The following is a 25,490-nucleotide window of genomic DNA, read 5'->3' as shown; positions in this document are numbered from 1 at the left end:
CTATCCAGGCGTCTAACCAGTGTCTCTCCCCCTCTATCCAGGCGTCTAACCAGTGTCTCTCCCCTCTATCACGTTCACGCCCGCCTGTTCACCGTGGACATCTTTGTGAACGCCGGACAGCTGGTGACGGGGAATCTGGCCCCACACTTCCTGACGGTGTAAGCCCAACTACACAGCCCTGGGCTGCCAGCACGCCCTGATCTGCATCAGTCAACAGGAGGCCTGCACGGGAAACCAGGAGGATGTCCTGCGCGCACGCAAAACCTTCCCCTCCAAAGAGGCAGCGCTCAGTGTCTACGCAGCCTTCTATCTTGCGGTGTGAGTGGGAACTAAAGATTCGTAGGAACCAAAGATACAAGTTGAGTAATTGAGTCGGCTGTGTTACAACTACTGACTAACGGAATGAAGTAACTGGAATGTTTCCATCATGATGATATGTGCAGAATAGTAGGATTTCTGACATTACAGACAGGGGCGGCAGGGTAGCCTGAGTGGTTAGAGCTTTGGACTAGTAACCCGAAGGTTGCAAGTTCAAACCTCCAAGCTGACAAGGTACGAATCTGTCGTTCTGCCCCTGAACAGGCAGTTAACCCACTGTTCCTAGGCCGTCACTGACTTGCCTAGTTAAATAAAGGAAAAATAAGTAAAAAATAAATAGAAATCCCTGGGAAATCTAGAACATTCTATGAGGGCCTTTATAACAGATCTTGAAGACTTAGTAAGTTGGCCCAATAGATGCCGGTCTTGAATGTGCTGCTATTCAGCTGCTTCTTTTGATGGCTATGGCGGAGATGTGGAGAACGCTGCTAAATAGATCCCGTTAGTGTGTAAATCCCTTATAAACCATTCATCAATTCCTGTCAGATTTGGGCTTAACTCTCGTGTCTGGAAATGTTGTTTTTTGTTTTGGACGCTGGATTCGAGTTGATGAGTGTCTGGTGGTGAGATACAATTGGTTGAAGATTTCACATTTGATATGTAACTTTGTAAAAATCAAATTTCTTCCATGAAGCCCCCGCAGAACTCAGATCTATTTTCCCTGCATTGTTTAGGACTGGAGCTTTGGTTATTGTCATGCAAAAGACTGTCGGTCTCACAGTAATTGACCAGAAATTAACATAAACACGTTTAGCTTCTCCAGGCCCACATGACACGTAAACGGATCTGAGTACACACACACACACACACACACACACACACACACACACACACACACACACACACACACTGACTGATTCTTGGATGTATTTTTCTATCTTGGCTGTGAATATCCTGTTTGGCCACTGAATTCATTCTGTCTGTCTGTCTGTCTGTCTGTCTGTCTGTGTCTGTCTGTCTGTCTGTCTGTCTGTCTGTCTGTCTGTCTGTCTGTCTGTCTGTCTGTCTGTCTGTCTGTCTGTCTGTCGATCAGAGAAAATGGTACCAGACACGTCTTGATCCTTACTTCCATTTTCCTCTATGTTGGGTTATATGTTGTGAAACTGTTAGATATTACTTGTTACAAAACATTATCACTACCCTCGTTGCATACAGTGCTGCGCTGCTAGAAGCACAAGCATTTCACTGAGATTATTAACATCTGCTAAACACGAGTATGTGACCAATAAAGTTGATTTGATTTTCATTTCCAGATAAACTTTGAATAACAGCCTGGCTGTTTATTTCCGTTAATCACTGAACACAACAGGCTTTTATTAGTGACAGGCTTCTATTTGTGCCAGGCGTCTATTTACTTAATGCACAGAGCTAATCACTGAACACAACAGGCTTTTTAGTGACAGGCTATTTGTGCCAGGCTACATGTTACTTAATGCACAGAACAGATCTTTTGCTACATTTTCCTGCATAACATTATTTTTTTAAATTACATGCATTCACTTGGGGAGCTTTTGCACATTTGCATAACATTATTTTTTTAAATTACAGCATTCACTTCCATCATTTTAATAATCAATTTTCCTGCACTGTGTCATCACTTACACACTATAACTGGTTTCCATTGGCGAGTGGGAAGACCACAGATTTGCATACGAATATTCTAAATTCTGCATAAATCAATATCGCATTTTCCCACCAGATATTTGTTTCCATCAAACAGACCTTATGTGGATTGTCACGCTTTCCTGACCATAGTACCACACAACATATCTTGCGTTTTCCTTGTTTTGAGTGTTGACCATAGTACAGATTGCGTTTCCTTGTTTTAGTGTTGGTCAGAGCGTGAGCTGGGAGGGCATTCTATGTTGTGTGTCTGGACCACACAACAGATCTGTAGCCTAATAAACTACATGCTTTCCTGAGTCGTAGTGGGAGGACCACACAACATATCTGTAGCCTAATAAACTACATGCGAGTCCTGAGTCGTAGTGGGAGGACCACACAACAGATCTGTAGCCTAATAAACTACATGCTTTCCTGAGTCGTAGTGCGAGGACCACACAACAGATCTGTAGCCTAATAAACTACATGCTTTCCTGAAAGGACCACACAACAGATCTGTAGCCTAATAAACTACATGCTTTCCTGAGTCGTAGTGGGAGGACCACACAACAGATCTGTAGCCTAATAAACTACATGTGAGTCCTGAATCGTAGTGGGAGGACCACACAACAGATCTGTAGCCTAATAAACTACATGCTTTCCTGAGTCGTAGTGGGAGGACCACACAACAGATCTGTAGCCTTATAAACTACATGCTTTCCTGAGTGGTAGTGGGAAGACCACACAACAGATCTGTAGCCTAATAAACTACATGTGAGTCCTGAGTAGTAGTGGGAGGACCACACAACAGATCTGTAGCCTAATAAACTACATGCTTTCCTGAGTCGTAGTGGGAGGACCACACAACAGATCTGTAGCCTAATAAACTACATGCTTTCCTGAGTCGTAGTGGGAGGACCACACAACAGATCTGTAGCCTAATAAACTACATGCTTTCCTGAGTCGTAGTGGGAGCCACACAACAGATCTGTAGCCTGAGTCGTAGTGGGAGGACCACACAACATATCTGTAGCCTAATAAACTACATGCTTTCCTGAGTCGTAGTGGGAGGACCACACAACATATCTGTAGCCTAATAAACTACATGTTTTCCTGAGTCGTAGTGGGAGGACCACACAACAGATCTGTAGCCTTATAAACTACATGCTTTCCTGAGTGGTAGTGGGAAGACCACACAACAGATCTGTAGCCTAATAAACTACATGTGAGTCCTGAGTAGTAGTGGGAGGACCACACAACAGATCTGTAGCCTAATAAACTACATGCTTTCCTGAGTCGTAGTGGGAGGACCACACAACAGATCTGTAGCCTAATAAACTACATGCTTTCCTGAGTCGTAGTGGGAGGACCACACAACAGATCTGTAGCCTAATAAACTACATGCGAGTCCTGAGTCGTAGTGGGAGGACCACACAACAGATCTGTAGCCTAATAAACTACATGCTTTCCTGAGTCGTAGTGGGAGGACCACACAACAGATCTGTAGCCTAATAAACTACATGCTTTCCTGAGTCGTAGTGGGAGGACCACACAACAGATCTGTAGCCTAATAAACTACATGCGAGTCCCGAGTCGTAGTGGGAGGACCACACAACAGATCTGTAGCCTAATAAACTACATGCTTTCCTGAGTCGTAGTGGGAGGACCACACAACAGATCTGTAGCCTAATAAACTACATGCTTTCCTGAGTCGTAGTGGGAGGACCACACAACAGATCTGTTGCCTAATAAACTACATGCGAGTCCTGGAGTCGTAGTGGGAGGACCACACAACAGATCTGTAGCCTTATAAACTACATGCTTTCCTGAGTCGTAGAGGGAGGACCACACAACATGTTATTGCTTCCATAGGATGTTCCTTTTCACAGGAGGTTGATGACACATGAATTGGGAGAACGGGCTTGTGGTACCGACTGTAGTCGGATCAGTGGACTGATATCAAATACATTCAAAAATAATGTTTGTTTGCTGCCGTTCCAGTGTTGTGATCCGTTTTCCCCTCAGCAGCCTCCACCGTGTTAATTATATCAAGGTTTGTGCATCAAAAGGCATTTCCACCGCCAATTTCTCAAATAATTAATTTTACAGTCGCTAACAGATCCCACCATGTCAAACAAACAAATTCTCTGTCAGCATTTATGAAATTGTAATCACATTTCATGTTTCCAGCATCCTAGTTATTTTTATTTTCATTGCGTCAGACAATTCATCTGCATGAAAATGTTTGATGTAAATGTGGTTTCAAACCCCGAGCTGTTGTTCTGTCCCTGAACAGGCAGTTAACCCATTGTTCCTAGGCTGTCATTGAAAATAAGAATGTGTTCTTTATAACTGACTTGCCTAGTTAAATAAAGGTAAAAAAAAATAAAAAAAATAAAACAGTACATTTTTAGCAGTTCTTACTTTCGCCACTAGAGGGTGTTCAACCAATTTCTTTGGGTCTGTACTCCCACAGTTGACAGTTTTATTTGCTTGGCAGTTAACTAGCAGTTGTCAGCTGTTAGCGGCTAATGGATAGCAGTTTCTTACTGGCGATAAAACGGTTGAATGCCATCATGTTTTTTTACTGAATTATATAATGTAACAAATCAAACATTAAACTTTGTAAACAAGTCATGGCAATTCATGGTAACCTCGTAAATAATTAATTTAGACCGGATGTTTATTTGAAAAAGGTGTTTATTTCCTGAAATGGTGTGCAGTTGCCCAGCTATTAAAAGGGACAGGCGGCTGTTTGAGACTCAACGTTTAATTGAAGTTTTATGGCAACGATGAAAAGCAACTTCTCCACTGACTCATAGCAGACTAAGCCTGGTACTTTACATGAAGGGGATTTCTGCTGATTCGCCCTACTCACTCTAGAAAGCCGGCTATTTGAATGATTTTAGGGTGAGAGGACAGTATTAAGCACAGGGAAAATAATGTTAGCAGACTGATGCTGTCTGAAACCTTATTCACTATATAGTGCACTACTTTTGACAAGGGCACTCTGGGTAGTGCACTACTTTTGACAAGGGCACTCTGGGTAATGCACTTATTTTGACCAGGGCACTCTGGGTAATGCACTTCTGTTGACCAGGGCACTATGGGTAGGAAACTACTTTTGACCAGTGCATTATGGGTACCAGTGCACTATGGGTAGTAAACTACTTTTGACTAGGGCACTATGGGTAATCCACTACTTTGGGTACTACAGGGCACTCTGGTAATCCACTACTTTGACACACTCTGAGTTTTTTGACCAGGGTACTATGGGAAATGCACTTTTGTTGACTAGGGCACTATGGGTAAACTACTTTTGACCAGTGAATTATGGGTAGTAAACTACTTTTGACTAGGCACTCTGGGTAATCCACTACTTTGACCAGGGCACTCTGAGTAATGCACTTTTTTTGACCAGGGTACTATGGGAAATGCACTTTTGTTGACTAGGGCACTATGGGTAATGCACTACTTTGACCAGTGCATTATGGGTAGTAAACTACTTTTGACTAGGGCACTCTGGGTAATCCACTACTTTGACCAGGGCACTCTGAGTAATGCACTTTTTTTGACCAGGGTACTATGGGTAATGCACTTTTGTTGACTAGGGCACTATGGGTAATGCACTACTTTGACCAGTGCATTATGGGTAGTAAACTACTTTTGACTAGGGCACTCCGGGTAATGCCCTACTTTGACCAGTGCATTATGGGTAGTAAACTACTTTTGACTAGGGCACTCTGGGTAATGCACTACTTTGACCAGTGCATTATGGGTAGTAAACTACTTTTGACTAGGGCACTCCGGGTAATGCCCTACTTTGACCAGTGCATTATGGGTAGTAAACTACTTTTGACTAGGGCACTCTGGGTAATGCACTACTTTGGCCAGTGCATTATGGGTAGTAAACTACTTTTGACCAGGGCACTCTGCAGGAAATAAGGTGCATTTTGGAGGTGCTTCTGAAGCTAAGCAGGGTTGGTCCTGGTCAGTCCCTGGATGGGAGACCAGATGCTGCTGGAAGTGGTGTTGGAGGGCCAGTAGGAGGCACTCTTTCCCCTGGTCTAAAAAAATATCCCAATGCCCCAGGGCAGTGTTTGGGGACACTGCCCTGTGTAGGGTGTCGTCTTTCAGATGGGACGTTGAACGGGTGTCCTGACTCTCTGAGGTCATTAAAGATCCCATGGCACTTATTGTAAGAGTAGGGGTGTTAACCCGGTGTCCTGGCTAAATTCCTAATCTGCCCCTCAAACCATCACGGTCACCTAATAATCCCCACTTTACAATTGGTTCATCTATTCCCCAGGTTGTTGATACAAATGAAAATGTGTTCTCAGTCAATTTACCTGGTAAAATAACAAATAAATAAAAACATTGCGTGTGAACATACACACAATACATACTGTATAGCCTACTGGTATATGTGTTTGATTCTTTAAAACATATATTTGATTTGATGTAATATTCAACATTCGTTTTTTGAATGAATCATCCTCAAGACAAGAGTTTGGAACCAATTTAGACAGCGTGTCATCATGTCATCATAACACAATCAGCTCATTAAAAACACTTTCATGAATCTTTCACTCAACCGTCTATTTAAACAAAAAACATGCTGCCCTTCAGTTGTTGTTTGTCCCTTCTGACATGCCAGTTCGTCAGTGGTGGATAAAGTACTTCATTTTCATACTTGAGTAAAAGTAAAGATATATTAAAGGAAAATGATTCAAGTAAATGTGAAAGTCAACCAGGAAAATACTACCTGAGTAAAAGTCTAAAAGTATTTGGTTTTAAATGTACTTAAGTATCAAAATATAAAATATTTTAAAATGTCTTATATTAAGCAAACCAGACATAACAATGTTCTTGTTTTTTAATGTACAGATAGCCAGGGCCACACTCCAACAGTCAGACATCATTTACAGATAGCCAGGACCACACTCCAACAGTCAGACATCATTTACAGATAGCCAGGACCACACTCCAACAGTCAGACATCATGTACAGATAGCCAGGACCACACTCCAACAGTCAGACATAATGTACAGATAGCCAGGGGAACACTCCAACAGTCAGACATCATTTACAGATAGCCAGGACCACACTCCAACAGTCAGACATAATGTACAGATAGCCAGGGGAACACTCCAACAGTCAGACATCATTTACAGATAGCCAGGACCACACTCCAACAGGCAGACATCATTTACAGATAGCCAGGACCACACTCCAACAGTCAGACATCATTTACAGATAGCCAGGACCACACTCCAACAGTCAGACATAATGTACAGATAGCCAGGGGAACACTCCAACAGTCAGACATCATTTACAGATAGCCAGGACCACACTCCAACAGGCAGACATCATTTACAGATAGCCAGGACCACACTCCAACAGTCAGACATCATTTACAGATAGCCAGGACCACACTCCAACAGTCAGACATCATTTACAGATAGCCAGGACCACACTCCAACAGTCAGACAGCCAGGGTCACACTCCAACAGTCAGACATCATTTACAGATAGCCAGGGTCACACTCCAACAGTCAGACATCATTTACAGATAGCCAGGGTCACACTCCAACAGTCAGACATCATTTACAGATAGCCAGGACCACACTCCAACAGTCAGACATCATTTACAGATAGCCAGGACCACACTCCAACAGTCAGACATCATTTACAGATAGCCAGGACCACACTCCAACAGTCAGACATCATTTACAGATAGCCAGGGGCACACTCCAACAGTCAGACATAATGTACAGATAGCCAGGGTCACACTCCAACAGTCAGACATCATTTACAGATAGCCAGGACCACACTCCAACAGTCAGACATCATTTACAGATAGCCAGGACCACACTCCAACAGTCAGACATCATTTACAGATAGCCAGGACCACACTCCAACAGTCAGACATCATTTACAGATAGCCAGGACCACACTCCAACAGTCAGACATCATTTACAGATAGCCAGGACCACACTCCAACAGTCAGACATCATTTACAGATAGCCAGGGGCACACTCCAACAGTCAGACATCATTTACAGATAGCCAGGACCACACTCCAACAGTCAGACATAATGTACAGATAGCCAGGGGCACACTCCAACAGGCAGACATCACTTACAGATAGCCAGGACCACACTCCAACAGTCAGACATCACTTACAGATAGCCAGGGGCACACTCCAACACTCAGACATCATTTACAGATAGCCAGGACCACACTCCAACAGTCAGACATCACTTACAGATAGCCAGGACCACACTCCAACAGTCAGACATCACTTACAGATAGCCAGGGGCACACTCCAACACTCAGACATCATTTACAGATAGCCAGGGTCACACTCCAACAGGCAGACATCATTTACAGATAGCCAGGACCACACTCCAACAGTCAGACATCATTTACAGATAGCCAGGACCACACTCCAACACTCAGACATCATTTACAGATAGCAGGGTCACACTCCAACAGGCAGACATCATTTTACAGATAGCCAGGACCACACTCCAACAGTCAGACATAATGTACAGATAGCCAGGACCACACTCCAACAGTCAGACATCATTTACAGATAGCCAGGACCACACTCCAACACTCAGACATAATGTACAGATAGCCAGGACCACACTCCAACACTCAGACATCATTTACAGATAGCCAGGGCACACTCCAACAGTCAGACATCATTTACAGATAGCCAGGACCACACTCCAACACTCAGACATAATGTACAGATAGCCAGGACCACACTCCAACACTCAGACATAATGTACAGATAGCCAGGACCACACTCCAACACTCAGACATCATTTACAGATAGCCAGGGCACACTCCACCAGTCAGACATCATTTACAGATAGCCAGGACCACACTCCAACAGTCAGACATAATTTACAGATAGCCAGGACCACACTCCAACAGTCAGACATAATGCACAGATAGCCAGGACCACACTCCAACACTCAGACATCATTTACAGATAGCCAGGACCACACTCCAACACTCAGACATAATGTACAGATAGCCAGGACCACACTCCAACACTCAGACATAATGTACAGATAGCCAGGGGCACACTCCACCAGTCAGACATCATTTACAGATAGCCAGGGCCACACTCCAACAGTCAGACATCATTTACAGATAGCCAGGACCACACTCCAACAGTCAGACATCATTTACAGATAGCCAGGACCACACTCCAACAGTCAGACATCATTTACAGATAGCCAGAACACTCCAACAGTCAGACATCATTTACAGATAGCCAGGGCACACTCCAACAGTCAGACATAATGTACAGATAGCCAGGGTCACACTCCAACAGTCAGACATAATTTACAGATAGCCAGGACCACACTCCAACAGTCAGACATCATTTACAGATAGCCAGGACCACACTCCAACAGTCAGACATCATTTACAGATAGCCAGGACCACACTCCAACAGTCAGACATCATTTACAGATAGCCAGGACCACACTCCAACAGTCAGACATCATTTACAGATAGCCAGGACCACACTCCAACAGTCAGACATCATTTACAGATAGCCAGGGGCACACTCCAACAGTCAGACATCATTTACAGATAGCCAGGACCACACTCCAACAGTCAGACATAATGTACAGATAGCCAGGGGCACACTCCAACAGGCAGACATCACTTACAGATAGCCAGGACCACACTCCAACAGTCAGACATCACTTACAGATAGCCAGGGGCACACTCCAACACTCAGACATCATTTACAGATAGCCAGGACCACACTCCAACAGTCAGACATCACTTACAGATAGCCAGGACCACACTCCAACAGTCAGACATCACTTACAGATAGCCAGGGGCACACTCCAACACTCAGACATCATTTACAGATAGCCAGGGTCACACTCCAACAGGCAGACATCATTTACAGATAGCCAGGACCACACTCCAACAGTCAGACATCATTTACAGATAGCCAGGACCACACTCCAACACTCAGACATCATTTACAGATAGCCAGGGTCACACTCCAACAGGCAGACATCATTTACAGATAGCCAGGACCACACTCCAACAGTCAGACATAATGTACAGATAGCCAGGACCACACTCCAACAGTCAGACATCATTTACAGATAGCCAGGACCACACTCCAACACTCAGACATAATGTACAGATAGCCAGGACCACACTCCAACACTCAGACATCATTTACAGATAGCCAGGGGCACACTCCAACAGTCAGACATCATTTACAGATAGCCAGGACCACACTCCAACACTCAGACATAATGTACAGATAGCCAGGACCACACTCCAACACTCAGACATAATGTACAGATAGCCAGGACCACACTCCAACACTCAGACATCATTTACAGATAGCCAGGGGCACACTCCACCAGTCAGACATCATTTACAGATAGCCAGGACCACACTCCAACAGTCAGACATAATTTACAGATAGCCAGGACCACACTCCAACAGTCAGACATAATGCACAGATAGCCAGGACCACACTCCAACACTCAGACATCATTTACAGATAGCCAGGACCACACTCCAACACTCAGACATAATGTACAGATAGCCAGGACCACACTCCAACACTCAGACATAATGTACAGATAGCCAGGGGCACACTCCACCAGTCAGACATCATTTACAGATAGCCAGGACCACACTCCAACAGTCAGACATAATGCACAGATAGCCAGGACCACACTCCAACAGTCAGACATCATTTACAGATAGCCAGGACCACACTCCAACAGTCAGACATCATTTACAGATAGCCAGGACCACACTCCAACAGTCAGACATAATGCACAGATAGCCAGGACCACACTCCAACAGTCAGACATCATTTACAGATAGCCAGGACCACACTCCAACAGTCAGACATCATTTACAGATAGCCAGGACCACACTCCAACAGTCAGACATAATGCACAGATAGCCAGGACCACACTCCAACACTCAGACATCATTTACAGATAGCCAGGACCACACTCCAACACTCAGACATAATGTACAGATAGCCAGGACCACACTCCAACACTCAGACATAATGTACAGATAGCCAGGACCACACTCCAACAGTCAGACATCATTTACAGATAGCCAGGACCACACTCCAACAGTCAGACATAATGCACAGATAGCCAGGACCACACTCCAACAGTCAGACATCATTTACAGATAGCCAGGACCACACTCCAACAGTCAGACATCATTTACAGATAGCCAGGACCACACTCCAACAGTCAGACATAATGCACAGATAGCCAGGACCACACTCCAACAGTCAGACATCATTTACAGATAGCCAGGACCACACTCCAACAGTCAGACATCATTTACAGATAGCCAGGACCACACTCCAACAGTCAGACATAATGCACAGATAGCCAGGACCACACTCCAACACTCAGACATCATTTACAGATAGCCAGGACCACACTCCAACACTCAGACATAATGTACAGATAGCCAGGACCACACTCCAACACTCAGACATAATGTACAGATAGCCAGGACCACACTCCAACAGTCAGACATCATTTACAGATAGCCAGGACCACACTCCAACACTCAGACATAATTTACAGATAGCCAGGACCACACTCCAACAGTCAGACATCATTTACAGATAGCCAGGACCACACTCCAACAGTCAGACATCATTTACAGATAGCCAGGACCACACTCCAACAGTCAGACATAATGTACAGATAGCCAGGACCACACTCCAACAGTCAGACATAATGCACAGATAGCCAGGACCACACTCCAACAGTCAGACATCATTTACAGATAGCCAGGACCACACTCCAACAGTCAGACATAATTTACAGATAGCCAGGACCACACTCCAACAGTCAGACATCATTTACAGATAGCCAGGGCCACACTCCAACACTCAGACATAATGTACAGATAGCCAGGGGCACACTCCAACAGTCAGACATAATTTACAGATAGCCAGGGCACACTCCAACAGTCAGACATCATTTACAGATAGCCAGGGGCACACTCCAACACTCAGACATCATTTACAGATAGCCAGGACCACACTCCAACACTCAGACATAATGTACAGATAGCCAGGACCACAATCATAGCCTCAATATTGTCCCGCACATCAGACCCTCATTTACAGAAAACATCAGCCAGGGCCACACTCCAACAGTCAGACATCATTTAAAACAACGTGTCAATACTGTGCCCCTTGATAACCAGCACACCTCGGTATTTTGTAAAGTGTGACATGGTTGCTGCCCATTTATTTATTTAGTTTATTTCACCTTTATTTAACCAGGTAGGCCAGTTGAGAACAAGTTCTCATTTTCAACACCTGGCCAAGATAAAGCAAAGCAGTGCGACCCAAACAACACAGTTACACAACAGTCAATAACACAATAGAAAAATATATATACAATCAAATTTACAGATAGCCAGGCCATTGTGGCAAAATAATTACACAGTTAAACACTGGAACAGTATAAGATGAATGTGCATAAAGATACTGGGGTGGAAAGGAGAAAAATAAATAACAGATAGCCAGATGGGCTGTGTACTGGTGCACACTGCCTGAAGCAGTCAGACTCCAGCTCATGATGTTTGCAATTCGTTCCAGTCAGGCATGGAAGGAAAGACAGCCAAAGGAGGAATTGGCTTTGGTGATGACCAGTGAAATATACCTGCTGGAGCGTGTGCTACACAGTGAGATAAGGCACCTCAAAGACATCAGCCAGTTTTGGCAGATAGCCAGGGCCACACTCCAACAGTGGTGGACAGTATATGGGACTTTGGTAACGAAACATCATTTACAGATAGATCATTTACAGATAGGAACACTCCAACACTCAGACATAATTTACAGATAGCCAGGGGAACACTCCAACAGTCAGACATCATTTACAGATAGCCAGGACCACACTCCAACAGTCAGACATAATTTACAGACAAAGCATTTGGGAACACTCTGACAGTCAGACATCATGTACAGATAGCCAGGGACCACACTCCAACACTCAGACATCATTTACAGATAGCCAGGGACACCCAACAGTCAGACATCATTTACAGATAGCCAGGACTGACAGATCCAGACAGTCAGACATCATTTACAAACAAAGCATTTGTGTTTACTGGGTCTGACAGATCAGAGGCAGTAGGGATGACCAGGGATGTTCTCTGTTTAGTGGGTCTGACAGATCAGAGGCAGTAGGGATGACCAGGGATGTTCTCTGTTTAGTGGGTCTGACAGATCAGAGGCAGTAGGGATGACCAGGGATGTTCTCTGTTTAGTGGGTCTGACAGATCAGAGGCAGTAGGGATGACCAGTGATGTTCTCTGTTTAGTGAGTCCTCCAGATCAGAGGCAGTAGGGATGACCAGTGATGTTCTCTGTTTAGTGGGTCTGACAGATCAGAGGCAGTAGGGATGACCAGGGATGTTCTCTGTTTAGTGGGTCTGACAGATCAGAGACAGTAGGGATGACCAGGATGCTCTCTGTTTAGTGAGTCTGCCAGATCAGAGGCAGTAGGGATGACCAGTGATGTTCTCTGTTTAGTGGGTCTGACAGATCAGAGGCAGTAGGGATGACCAGGGATGTTCTCTGTTTAGTGGGTCTGACAGATCATAGGCAGTAGGGATGACCAGGGATGTTCTCTGTTTAGTGGGTCTGACAGATCATAGGCAGTAGGGATGACCAGGGATGTTCTCTGTTTAGTGGGTCTGACAGATCATAGGCAGTAGGGATGACCAGGATGTTCTGTTGATAAGTGGGTGAATTATACACTTTTCCTGTCCTGCTAAGCATTCAAAATGTACAGAGTACTTTTGGGTGTCAGGGAAAATGTAAGGAGTAAAAATGACATAATTCTCTTTCGGAATGTAGTGAAGTAAAAATTGACCAAAATATAAATAGTAAAGTACAGATACCCCAAATAACAACTTAAGTAGTACTTTAAAGTATTTTACACCACTGCAGGTCGTTTGGGGGGATACCCTGCCTATTACAGACCAAACCACTACTGGGATCTATTCACTATGATTTTAAAGGGAAAACTGATCCCAGATCATCACTCATACAGTCACTGTGTGAATATGAACCACAGTCTGATAGTAGTGTGTTTCAAAAGGGTTCCCAACGTCGCTACGGGGGATTACATTTCACAGATCTAACTCTGTCAGAAGTCTTTATCTGTGACGTGTGAGATCATCTTATTAATAACCTCTCTAGGCTAGATGGGCCGCTACCGTCCCTCCTGACCAACATCCAGTGAAAGTGCAGGGCGCCAAATTCAAACTACAGAATTGTAAATATTTAACATTCTTAAAAATACACATGCAATATGTCAAAATAAAGCTTAACTTCTTGTAAATTCAGCCACAGTGTCCGATTTCATAAAGGCTTTACGGCGAAAGCAAACCATGCGATTATCTGAGGACAGCACCCCATCAAACAAACACAGACAATCATATTTCATCCCTCCAGGCATGACAAAAAACTCAGAAATAGCCATAAATGCCTTACCTTTGAAGAGCTTCTTCTGTTAGCAGTCTAATATGTGTCATAAACATCACAAAGGGTCCTTTTGTTCGATTAATGAGTAATTTTTGGGTGTCAAAAAATGGCGCTATATCTCCTAAATGTCCATTTAGAAAAACATTGGTTCCAACTCGCGCAACAGGACTACAAAATATCTCATATTAGTTACCTGTAAACTTGATCCGAACATTTCAAACAACTTTCCTAATACCACTTTAGGTATTTTTTTACCTAAATAATCAATCAAATTTAAGACGGGATAAACTGCTTTCAATACCGGATGAAAATACAATATGCATATCCTAGCTTCTGGGCCTGAGTAGCAGGCAGTTTACTTTGGGCACACTTTTCATCTGTACGTGAAAATACCGCCCCCTAGCCTACAGAGGTTTTTAAGTCATCAATCTCTGACGGGTTCGAGTGTCTGATTGATTACCAAAAGGGATATTTTTTGTATAGACTCTTCTTCCTCCCCCTTGATCCACATAATAGATTGGACCTTTACAGCATGTCGGTCAGTTAGCAGGGCCATTGTTTTGTAGCGGTTAGCGGTATTAGCATGCTATGTTAAAGAATATTGTTTTGTAGCAGTTAGCGTTATTAGTATACTATGTTAAAGAAGATTGTTTTGTAGCAGTTAGAGGTATTAGCATACTACTGTAAAGCACATTGTTTTTTAGTACCAGTTAGCAAGCTATTTTAAAGCACATTGTTTATTAGCAGTAAGTGCCAGTTAGCATGCTACAGTCAAACAGGTAGTAGTTTAGTGGTTAGCATGCTACTGTAAAGCTTGATGCATGCTACTGTAAAACTATTTCACTGCACCTATCCAATGTTTGTGACGATACTTATTTTTTTTAAATTCCTGTTATACCCTCATTGTCTTCAGCATTATCCCAGGCTGCTGCTAGCATTATCCCAGGCTGCTGGTAACATTATCCCAGACTACTGCTAGCATTATTCCAGGCTGGTGCCAGCATTATCACAGTCTGGTGCTAGCATTATCACATGCTGCTGGAAACATTATCACAGACTGCTGGTCACATTATCACAGCATTATCAAATTCTTGGCTCACAGACCTTTTTCAGAATCTCAATAAGACAATCATTGTATGCTGCACAGTAGATCTGACCTCGTTTCTCAGTGTTCCCATTGAAAGTCAGTCCACTCTTTGATGGTATGGACAAACTAATAGAGGTAATTCAACGAAACTACACAACGTGGTATACCCTCTCAGCACAGATATGACCTTATTGACCTCTTTACAGGATGTGTTTATATCCAGCCAGTCAGAACAGGGATGTGAGGAGATAACAGCACGTTCATTGTTGATTTCTGTAGATTTTTTTCTCACAAATGTAATAAAAGAGATCCACTGAGATGTGAGGAAATAACCGTATGTTCATTACTATCTTCTAGAGTTACATCACATGTACAGTGGAAGTCAAAGGAACGCGGCTAGCCAAGCCTGTGCTGTCCCTGGGTCTGATGTATCTCGCTTTCCTCACGGGACTCAACAGAGTGGCTGAGTACCGGAACCACTGGTCTGACGTCATCGCTGGATTCATCATAGGAGTGGCCATCGCCACTTTCCTGGTAAGAACCTGTCCTGCAGCAGCTACAGACTCAATACTGATGGTGTCAAGGTCTTCCCCTTTTTTATTTTTTATTGTTTTATTTCACCTTTATTTAACCAGGTAGGCTAGTTGAGAACACCTTTATTTAACCAGGTAGGCTAGTTGAGAACACCTTTATTTAACCAGGTAGGCTAGTTGAGAACACCTTTATTTAACCAGGTAGGCCAGTTGAGAACACCTTTATTTAACCAGGTAGGCTAGTTGAGAACACCTTTATTTAACCAGGTAGGCTAGTTGAGAACACCTTTATTTAACCAGGTAGGCTAGTTGAGAACACCTTTATTTAACCAGGTGGGCTAGTTGAGAACACCTTTATTTAACCAGGTAGGCTAGTTGAGAACACCTTTATTTAACCAGGTAGGCTAGTTGAGAACACCTTTATTTAACCAGGTAGGCTAGTTGAGAACACCTTTATTTAACCAGGTAGGCTAGTTGAGAACACCTTTATTTAACCAGGTAGGCTAGTTGAGAACACCTTTATTTAACCAGGTAGGCTAGTTGAGAACACCTTTATTTAACCAGGTAGGCTAGTTGAGAACACCTTTATTTAACCAGGTGGGCTAGTTGAGAACACCTTTATTTAACCAGGTAGGCTAGTTGAGAACACCTTTATTTAACCAGGTAGGCTAGTTGAGAACACCTTTATTTAACCAGGTAGGCTAGTTGAGAACACCTTTATTTAACCAGGTAGGCTAGTTGAGAACACCTTTATTTAACCAGGTAGGCTAGTTGAGAACACCTTTATTTAACCAGGTAGGCTAGTTGAGAACACCTTTATTTAACCAGGTAGGCTAGTTGAGAACACCTTTATTTAACCAGGTAGGCTAGTTGAGAACACCTTTATTTAACCAGGTAGGCTAGTTGAGAACACCTTTATTTAATCAGGTAGGCCAGTTGAGAACACCTTTATTTAACCAGGTAGGCTAGTTGAGAACACCTTTATTTAACCAGGTAGGCTAGTTGAGAACACCTTTATTTAACCAGGTAGGCAAGTTGAGAACACCTTTATTTAACCAGGTAGGCTAGTTGAGAACACCTTTATTTAACCAGGTAGGCTAGTTGAGAACACCTTTATTTAACCAGGTAGGCTAGTTGAGAACACCTTTATTTAACCAGGTAGGCTAGTTGAGAATACCTTTATTTAACCAGGTAGGCTAGTTGAGAACACCTTTATTTAACCAGGTAGGCAAGTTGAGAACACCTTTATTTAACCAGGTAGGCTAGTTGAGAACACCTTTATTTAACCAGGTAGGCTAGTTGAGAATACCTTTCTTTAACCAGGTAGGCTAGTTGAGAACACCTTTATTTAACCAGGTAGGCTAGTTGAGAACACCTTTATTTAACCAGGTAGGCTAGTTGAGAACACCTTTATTTAACCAGGTAGGCTAGTTGAGAACACCTTTATTTAACCAGGTAGGCAAGTTGAGAACAAGTTCTCATTTACAATTGCGACCTGGCCAAGGTAAAGCAAAGCAGTTCGACAGATACAACGACACAGAGTTACACATGGAGTAAAACAAACATACAGTCAATAATACAGTATAAACAAGTCTATATACAATGTGAGCAAATGAGGTGAGAAGGGAGGTAAAGGCAAAAAAGGCCATGGTGGCAAAGTAAATACAATATAGCAAGTAAAACACTGTCACGCCTTGGTCTTAGTATTTTGTGTTTTCTTTAATTATTTGTTCAGGCCAGGGTGTGACATGGGGTTATTGTATTGTCGTATTGGGGTTTTTGTAGGCATTGGGATTGTGGTTGATTAGGGGGTGTGTCTAGTATAGGATTGGCTGCCTGAGGCAGGTGATTATTGTTGTCTCTGATGGGGAACCGTATTTAGGTAGCCTGGGTTTCACGTTGTATTTCGTGGGTGATTGTTCCTGTCTCTGTGTAGTGTTCACCAGATAGGCTGTAATAGGTTTCACGTTCCGTTTGTTGTTTTTGTATTTATTAGTTATTTCATGTATCGTTCCGTTTTTCTTCATTAAAGACATGAGTAACCACCACGTTGCATTTCGGTCCGACTCTCTTTCTACAAACGAAGAACGCCGTTACAGAATCACCCACCACACACGGACCGAGCAGCGTGTTAACAGGCAGCGACAGCATGAGCAGCGAAGGGAGGACGTTATGGACAGCAGAAGTATGGAGTATACGACGTGGGAAGAAATAGACAGGTGGGCGGTCGACCCAGAGAGAGTGCCGGCGCCCGCCTGGGATTCGCTGGAGCAGTGCGAAGAGGGCTATAGGAGAATGGAGTCCAAGAGAAAGACACGGCAGCGACAGCATGAGCAGCGAAAGGAGGATGAATTATTCGGAGAATGGACATGGGAAGACGTGTTGGATGGCAAAGGTTGTTACACTTGGGAGGAAATACTGGCCGGAAGAGATCGCCTCCCATGGGAACAGGTGGAGGCACTAAGGAGAGCAGAGGCAGCCGGAGATAGGAGCCGACGATACGAGGGAACACGGTTGGCAAGGAAGCCCGAAAAGCAGCCCCCAAAAATTATTGGGGGGGCCTTACAGGGAGTATGGCTACGTCAGGTAGGAGACCTGCGCAAACTCCCTGTGCTTACCGGGGGGCTAGAGAGACCGGGCAGACACCGTGTTATGCTATGGAGCACACGGTGTTTCCAGTGCGGGTGCATAGCCCGGTGCGGTTCATACCAGCCCTTCGTATTGGCCGGGCTAGAGTGGGCATCGAGCCAGGTAAAGTTGGGCAGGCTCGGTGCTCAAGAGCTTCAGTGCGCCTGCACGGTCCGGTCTATCCAGAGCCACCTCCACACCAGTCCTCCGGTAGCAGCTCCCTGCACCAGGCTTCCTGTGCGTGTCCTCGGCCCAGTACCACCAGTGCCAGCACCACGCATCAGGCCTACAGTGCGCCTCGCCTCTCCTGCGCTGCTGGAGTCTCCTGTCTGTTCAGCGCTATCAGAGCCTTCCTTCCCTCCTGCACTGTCGGAGTCTCGCGCCTGTTCAGTGCTATCAGAGCCTTCCTCCTCTACAGTGCGCCTTGCCTCTCCTGTGCTGTCGGAGTCTCCCGCCTGTTCAGCGCTATCAGAGCCTTCCTCCTCTACAGCGCTGCCGGAGCCTCCTGCCTGTTCGGAGAAGCCTGAGCTGTCAGTCTGCTTGAAGCAGCCAGAGCTGTCAGTCTGCATGAAGCAGCCAGAGCTGTCAGTCTGAATGAAGCAGCCAGAGCTGTCAGTCTGCATGAAGCAGCCAGAGCTGTCAGTCTGCAAAGAGCTGTCAGTCTGCAAGGAGCTGTCAGTCTGCAAGGAGCTGTCAGTCTGCAAGGAGCTGCCAGTCTGCAGGGTGCTGTCAGCCTGCATGGAGCAGTCAGAGCTGTCAGTCTGCATAAAGCAGCCTGAGCTGTCAGCCTGCATGGAGCAGTCAGAGCTGTCAGCCTGCATGGAGCAGTCAGAGCTGTCAGTCTGTATGAAGCAGCCAGAGCTGTCAGTCTGCATGAAGCAGCCAGAGCTGTCAGTCTGTAAGAAGCAGCCAGAGCTGTCAGTCTGCAAGGAGCTGTCAGTCTGCATGGAGCAGCCAGAGCTGTCAGTCTGCATAGAGCAGCTAGATCCGCCAGTCAGCCATGATCTTCTAGATCTGCCAGTCAACCAGATTCTTCCAGATCTGCCAGTCAACCAGTCTCTTCCAGATCTGCCAGTCAACCAGTCTCTTCCAGATCTGCCAGTCAACCAGTCTCTTCCAGATCTGCCAGTCAACCAGTCTCTTCCAGATCTGCCAGTCAACCAGAATCTTCCAGATCTGCTAGTCAACCAGAATCTTCCAGATCCGCCAGCCAGCCAGGATCTACCGGAGCCGGCTACCTACCTGAGCTTCATCTCAGTACTGGGCTTCCTCTCAGTACTGGGCTTCCCCTCAGTTCCGGGCTGCCCCTCAGTTCCGAGCTGCCCCTCAGTCCCGAGCTGCCCCTCAGTCTCGAGCTGCTCCTCAGTTCAGTGGGGTTCTGGGTGAGGACTATTAGGCCATGGTCGGCGGCGAGGGTGGATTATCCCAGGACGCGAAGGGGAGGAACTAGGACATTAATGGAGTGGGGTCCACGTCCCGAGCCGGAACCGCCACCATGGACAGACGCCCACCCGGACCCTCCCTATGGTTTTGAGGTGCGTCCAGGAGTCCGCACCTTAGGGGGGGTTCTGTCACGCCTTGGTCTTAGTATTTTGTGTTTTCTTTAATTATTTGTTCAGGCCAGGGTGTGACATGGGGTTATTGTATTGTCGTATTGGGGTTTTTGTAGGCATTGGGATTGTGGTTGATTAGGGGTGTGTCTAGTATAGGCTTGGCTGCCTGAGGCGGTTCTCAATCAGAGTCAGGTGATTCTTGTTGTCTCTGATGGGGAACCGTATTTAGGTAGCCTGGGTTTCACGTTGTATTTCGTGGGTGATTGTTTCTGTGTAGTATTCACCAGATAGGCTGTAATAGGTTTCACGTTCCGTTTGTTGTTTTTGTATTTATTAGTTTTTTCATGTATCGTTCCGTTTTTCTTCATTAAAGACATGAGTAACCACCACGCTGCATTTCGGTCCGACTCTCTTTCTACAAACGAAGAACGCCGTTACAAACACTGGAATGGTAGTTTTGCAATGGAAGAATGTGCAAAGTAGAAATAAAAATAATGGGGTGCAAAGGAGCAAAATAAATAAATACATTAAATACAGTTGGGAAAGAGGTAGTTGTTTGGGCTAAATTATAGGTGGGCTATGTACAGGTGCAGTAGTCTGTGAGCTGATCTGACAGTTGGTGCTTAAAGCTAGTGAGGGAGATAAGTGTTTCCAGTTTCAGAGATTTTTGTAGTTCGTTCCAGTCATCCGTGTATAATGTTAAGTTATACAACGTTTGGTTAAATAAGGTTTTACTTAAGTCCTGTTTGCATTGGCACTTTGAAGTCAACTCAGGTTGGGCTGTCCTTGGTGGGCTAGCTCAAATAGAACTTCCACTGCCTCCAGAAATGTGAAATGATGTTATGTTGCGAGGTAGCCATTATGTGACTGCAGCTGGCTTCACTAATGATGCTAAAAGATGTTGAAGAATGTAATTCACCCTCGCCATGCTGTAACTAACATTACCCCATACTCCTGCCAGTACCAGCCAAATTTAGAGCCATGTATTTAGCTTGCTGACTTTAGTTAATAACTAGCTAAATGGTTAGCATTGTCACTAGCATAACAGGCTAGCTAACTAGATTCCCACTTTACTTTCCATGGCACTGGCTATTAGCTAGCTAGCTAACAAAGCAAAGCAGACAACAGGTTTGATGTGACGTAGCTAGCTAGCTTATTTCAACTCTGATTTGCTATTTTAACATCAGGATCTAGCTATGGTGGGCATTTGTGTCATATCTGACTACTGCAGTAGTGCTTGTCAATGTTGTAGCTAACAACAACAAGCCCAGGTGAGCTAGCTAAATGATGTGTCAGCATTTAGCAGTGATCAGCTTGGTGGTTGCATAGTAACGGTGTCACAAGCCCGAATTCTACTTGAGGTGACACCAGTTGTGAAACTGGTCTGCGCTGGTACGGGTTTCCCTCGACCCAGATTGAATTTGAGAATTCCATCGTAGTCTGCTCGAATTTGGCCCTAATTTTAAGTGTCGGTGGAAATGGGGATTTAGTGTCTGGAAGTAAGTCACCTAATTAGTCTTCCTTAAGCACATGTGTCTAAACAAGAAGGTCAAGAGGAACCACTGCACTACACCACTATGACATCACTGTGTCACAGCCTACCATCCTCCACTACACCACTATGACATCACTGTGTCACAGTCTACCGTCCTCCACTACACCACTATGACATCACTGTGTCACAGTTTACCGTCCTCCACTACACCACTATGACATCACTGTGTCACAGCCTACCATCCTCCACTACACCATTATGACATCACTGTGTCACAGTCTACCATCCTACACCATTATGACATCACACAGTCTACCGTCCTCCACTACACATTATGACATCACTGTGTCACTACCAACCTCCACTACACCATTATGACATCACTACAGTCCAACCTCCACTACACCATTATGACATCACTGTGTCACAGTCTACCATCCTCCACTACACCATTATGACATCACTGTGTCACAGTCTACCAACCTCCACTACACCATTATGACATCACTGTGTCACAGTCTACCAACCTCCACTACACCATTATGACATCACTGTGTCACAGTCTACCAACCTCCACTACACCATTATGACATCACTGTGTCACAGTCTACCAACCTCCACTACACCATTATGACATCACTGTGTCACAGTCTACCAACCTCCACTACACCATTATGACATCACTGTGTCACAGCCTACGGTCCTCTATGTTACAATAACTAAGTAACATAGAATACTGTAACAGCCCTAGCTGTTTGGGAGTGCTGGACTGTGGTTAGCCATCTTGCCCTGTAGCCCGGGGTTCCAAGGTAATGTACTTGTGTGCTTTTTCCATAAAAGTTCATCAAATAGAGCAAACAGCAATGAGAAAACAATCTGTGTTTGTATTTGATTAACATGTATTGAAAAACTATCGATTTCAGCAAACAAAAAAGGCACTACAGAGAACAAACAAAGGTACAAAGTGGATGTTTCATAATTTACATTTTCTGAAGAATTGACCTTGGGCGAATCGATGTAGTCATGGCTAGATAGTCATGGCTAGAATCCACAAATCCTGGTCTGGGTTCAACATCGTTGATGAAACTCATCATACATTTCCTACACCATGGAGTGGAGTTTAGCCCTATAATCCTCCTTGGACATGGTAAAGTTACATTTGTACCTGTTGTAGCTAGCTAGCTAATGTTTTGATATCTGTTTAGTTAATGAGAGAGAGAGAGAGAGAGAGAGAGAGAGAGAGAGAGAGATTAGTGAATACAGGAAACCGTGTGTGTGAGACATTGTAAGCTAGCCTACATTTAAAAAAAAACTTTCACCCCACAATATGGATGTAAAGTCTTTCTTGAATCATCAGTGATAATTGTATTTTTGTGTATTTTTGACAATACAGTACATTTTGCCTATCCCTACTCCCCCTCAACACTCATTCTAATGTTACAACTCTTATCTACCCTTTTCAATTCTTGATTCTCTTTTCTTCCAGGAATCTTCTATCTTGGATGGAAGGAAGGAGAAACTACAAAGGGCAGATGTTCAGAAGTTATCCTGAATAAGAAATGGAAAAATACCTGGTTTTATGTTTCTCTCTCTCTCGCTCACGCTCGCTCTCTCTCTCTCTCTCTCTCGCTCTCCTCTGACTGCCAGATTGATGGGTGGCAACATACTGTAGTTAATGTACTTATTAGGCTAAGTCTAACTTAGTGAAGACCTTAGGTAATGGTAAATCATGATATGTCTCTGTCTTTACAGTTCCTTACACATGTCAATGACCTGATGCATAGCCTCTACTACAGTGCTTAGTCATTGACAAATGTTACATTTTATTCTGTTTGATACTGATCTTTTATAGGAGCTAGGTTGGTAAGAGCTAGGTTGGTAGGAGCTAGGTTGGTAAGAGCTAGGTTGATAAGAGCTAGGTTGGTAAGAGCTAGGTTTGTAAGAACTGGGTTGGTAAGAGCTAGGTTGGTAAGAGCTAGGTTGGTAGGAGCTAGGTTTGTAAGAGCTAGGTTGGTAGGAGCTAGGTTGGTAAGAGCTAGGTTGGTAAGAGCTAGGTTTGTAAGAGCTAGGTTGGTAAGAGCTAGGTTTGTAAGAGCTAGGTTGGTAGGAGCTAGGTTTGTAAGAGCTAGGTTTGTAAGAGCTAGGTTGATAAGAGCTAGGTTGATAAGAGCTAGGTTGATAAGAGCTAGGTTGGTAAGAGCTAGGTTGGTAGGAGCTAGGTTTGTAAGAGCTAGGTTGGTAAGAGCTAGGTTGGTAAGAGCTAGGTTGGTAAGAGCTAGGTTGGTAAGAGCTAGGTTGGTAAGAGCTAGGTTGGTAAGAGCTAGGTTTGTAAGAGCTAGGTTTGTAAGAGCTAGGTTGGTAAGAGCTAGGTTGGTAAGAGCTAGGTTGGTAAGAGCTAGGTTGGTAAGAGCTAGGTTGGTAGGAGCTAGGTTTGTAAGAGCTAGGTTTGTAAGAGCTAGGTTGGTAGGAGCTAGGTTGGTAAGAGCTAGGTTGGTAAGAGCTAGGTTGGTAGGAGCTAGGTTTGGTAAGAGCTAGGTTTGTAAGAGCTAGGTTGGTAAGAGCTAGGTTGGTAAGAGCTAGGTTGGTAAGAGCTAGGTTGGTAAGAGCTAGGTTGGTAAGAGCTAGGTTGGTAAGAGCTAGGTTTGTAAGAGCTAGGTTGGTAAGAGCTAGGTTTGTAAGAACTAGGTTGGTAAGAGCTAGGTTGGTAGGAGCTAGGTTTGTAAGAGCTAGGTTTGTAAGAGCTAGGTTGGTAAGAGCTAGGTTTGTAAGAACTAGGTTGGTAAGAGCTAGGTTTGTAGAGCTAGGTTTGTAGGAGCTAGGTTTGTAAGAGCTAGGTTGGTAAGAGCTAGGTTGATAAGAGCTAGGTTGAAGAGCTAAGAGCTAGGTAAGAGCTAGGTTGGTAAGAGCTAGGTTGGTAGGAGCTAGGTTTGTAAGAGTAAGAGCTAGGTTGGTAGGCTGGTAAGAGCTTGGTTGGTTGGAAGAGCTAGGTTGGTAAGAGCTAGGTTTGTAAGAGCTAGGTTGGTAAGAACTAGGTTGGTAAGAGCTAGGTTGGTAAGAGCTAGGTTTGTAAGAGCTAGGTTGGTAAGAGATAGGTTTGTAAGAGATAGGTTGGTAGAGCTAGGTTGGTAAGAGCTAGGTTTGTAAGAGATAGTTTGGTAAGAGATAGGTTTGTATGAGCTAGGTTGGTAAGAGCTAGGTTGGTAAGAGCTAGGTTGGTAAGAGCTAGGTTGATAAGAGCTAGGTTGGTAAGAGCTAGGTTGGTAAGAGCTAGGTTGGTAAGAGATAGGTTGGTAAGAGAGGTTGATAGGAGCTAGGTTGGTAAGAGATAGGTTGGTAAGAGCTAGGTTTGTACTAGCTATGCTGATGATCATTACACTTTTTCTCTCTGCATCAGGTCTCACTGAGACTGGATTCCCCAGGAAACATGTTATTCAGCTGCCCATGACTGCCTTATCTTAAACGCCTGCTATCTATAACCTAAAAGCGTTTATCGGCTGTACCCATAGGAGAACCATTTGAAAAATCATTTTTGGTTCCACGTAGAACCCTCTTGGTTCCAGGTATAACTATTTTGGGTTCCATGTAGAATCCTTTCCACAGAGGGATCTACACTGAGTATACCAAATATTAACACAATCCAAATATTGAGTTGCACCCCCTTTTGCCC

General features: G+C 44.4%; 1 pseudogene; it reads left to right on the top strand.

The window, feature by feature from the left end:
* The first annotated feature begins 53 nt into the window (after positions 1-53).
* Positions 54-23,375, top strand: LOC127918052 (phospholipid phosphatase-related protein type 5-like; annotated as a pseudogene).
* The last annotated feature ends 2,115 nt before the right edge of the window (positions 23,376-25,490 follow it).

This window comes from Oncorhynchus keta, unplaced genomic scaffold (genome assembly GCF_023373465.1).
Source record: "Oncorhynchus keta strain PuntledgeMale-10-30-2019 unplaced genomic scaffold, Oket_V2 Un_contig_1295_pilon_pilon, whole genome shotgun sequence".
Classification (NCBI taxonomy): domain Eukaryota; kingdom Metazoa; phylum Chordata; class Actinopteri; order Salmoniformes; family Salmonidae; genus Oncorhynchus; species Oncorhynchus keta.
Note: the sequence above shows the minus strand (reverse complement) of the source record. Positions and strands in the feature narration are given on the sequence as shown.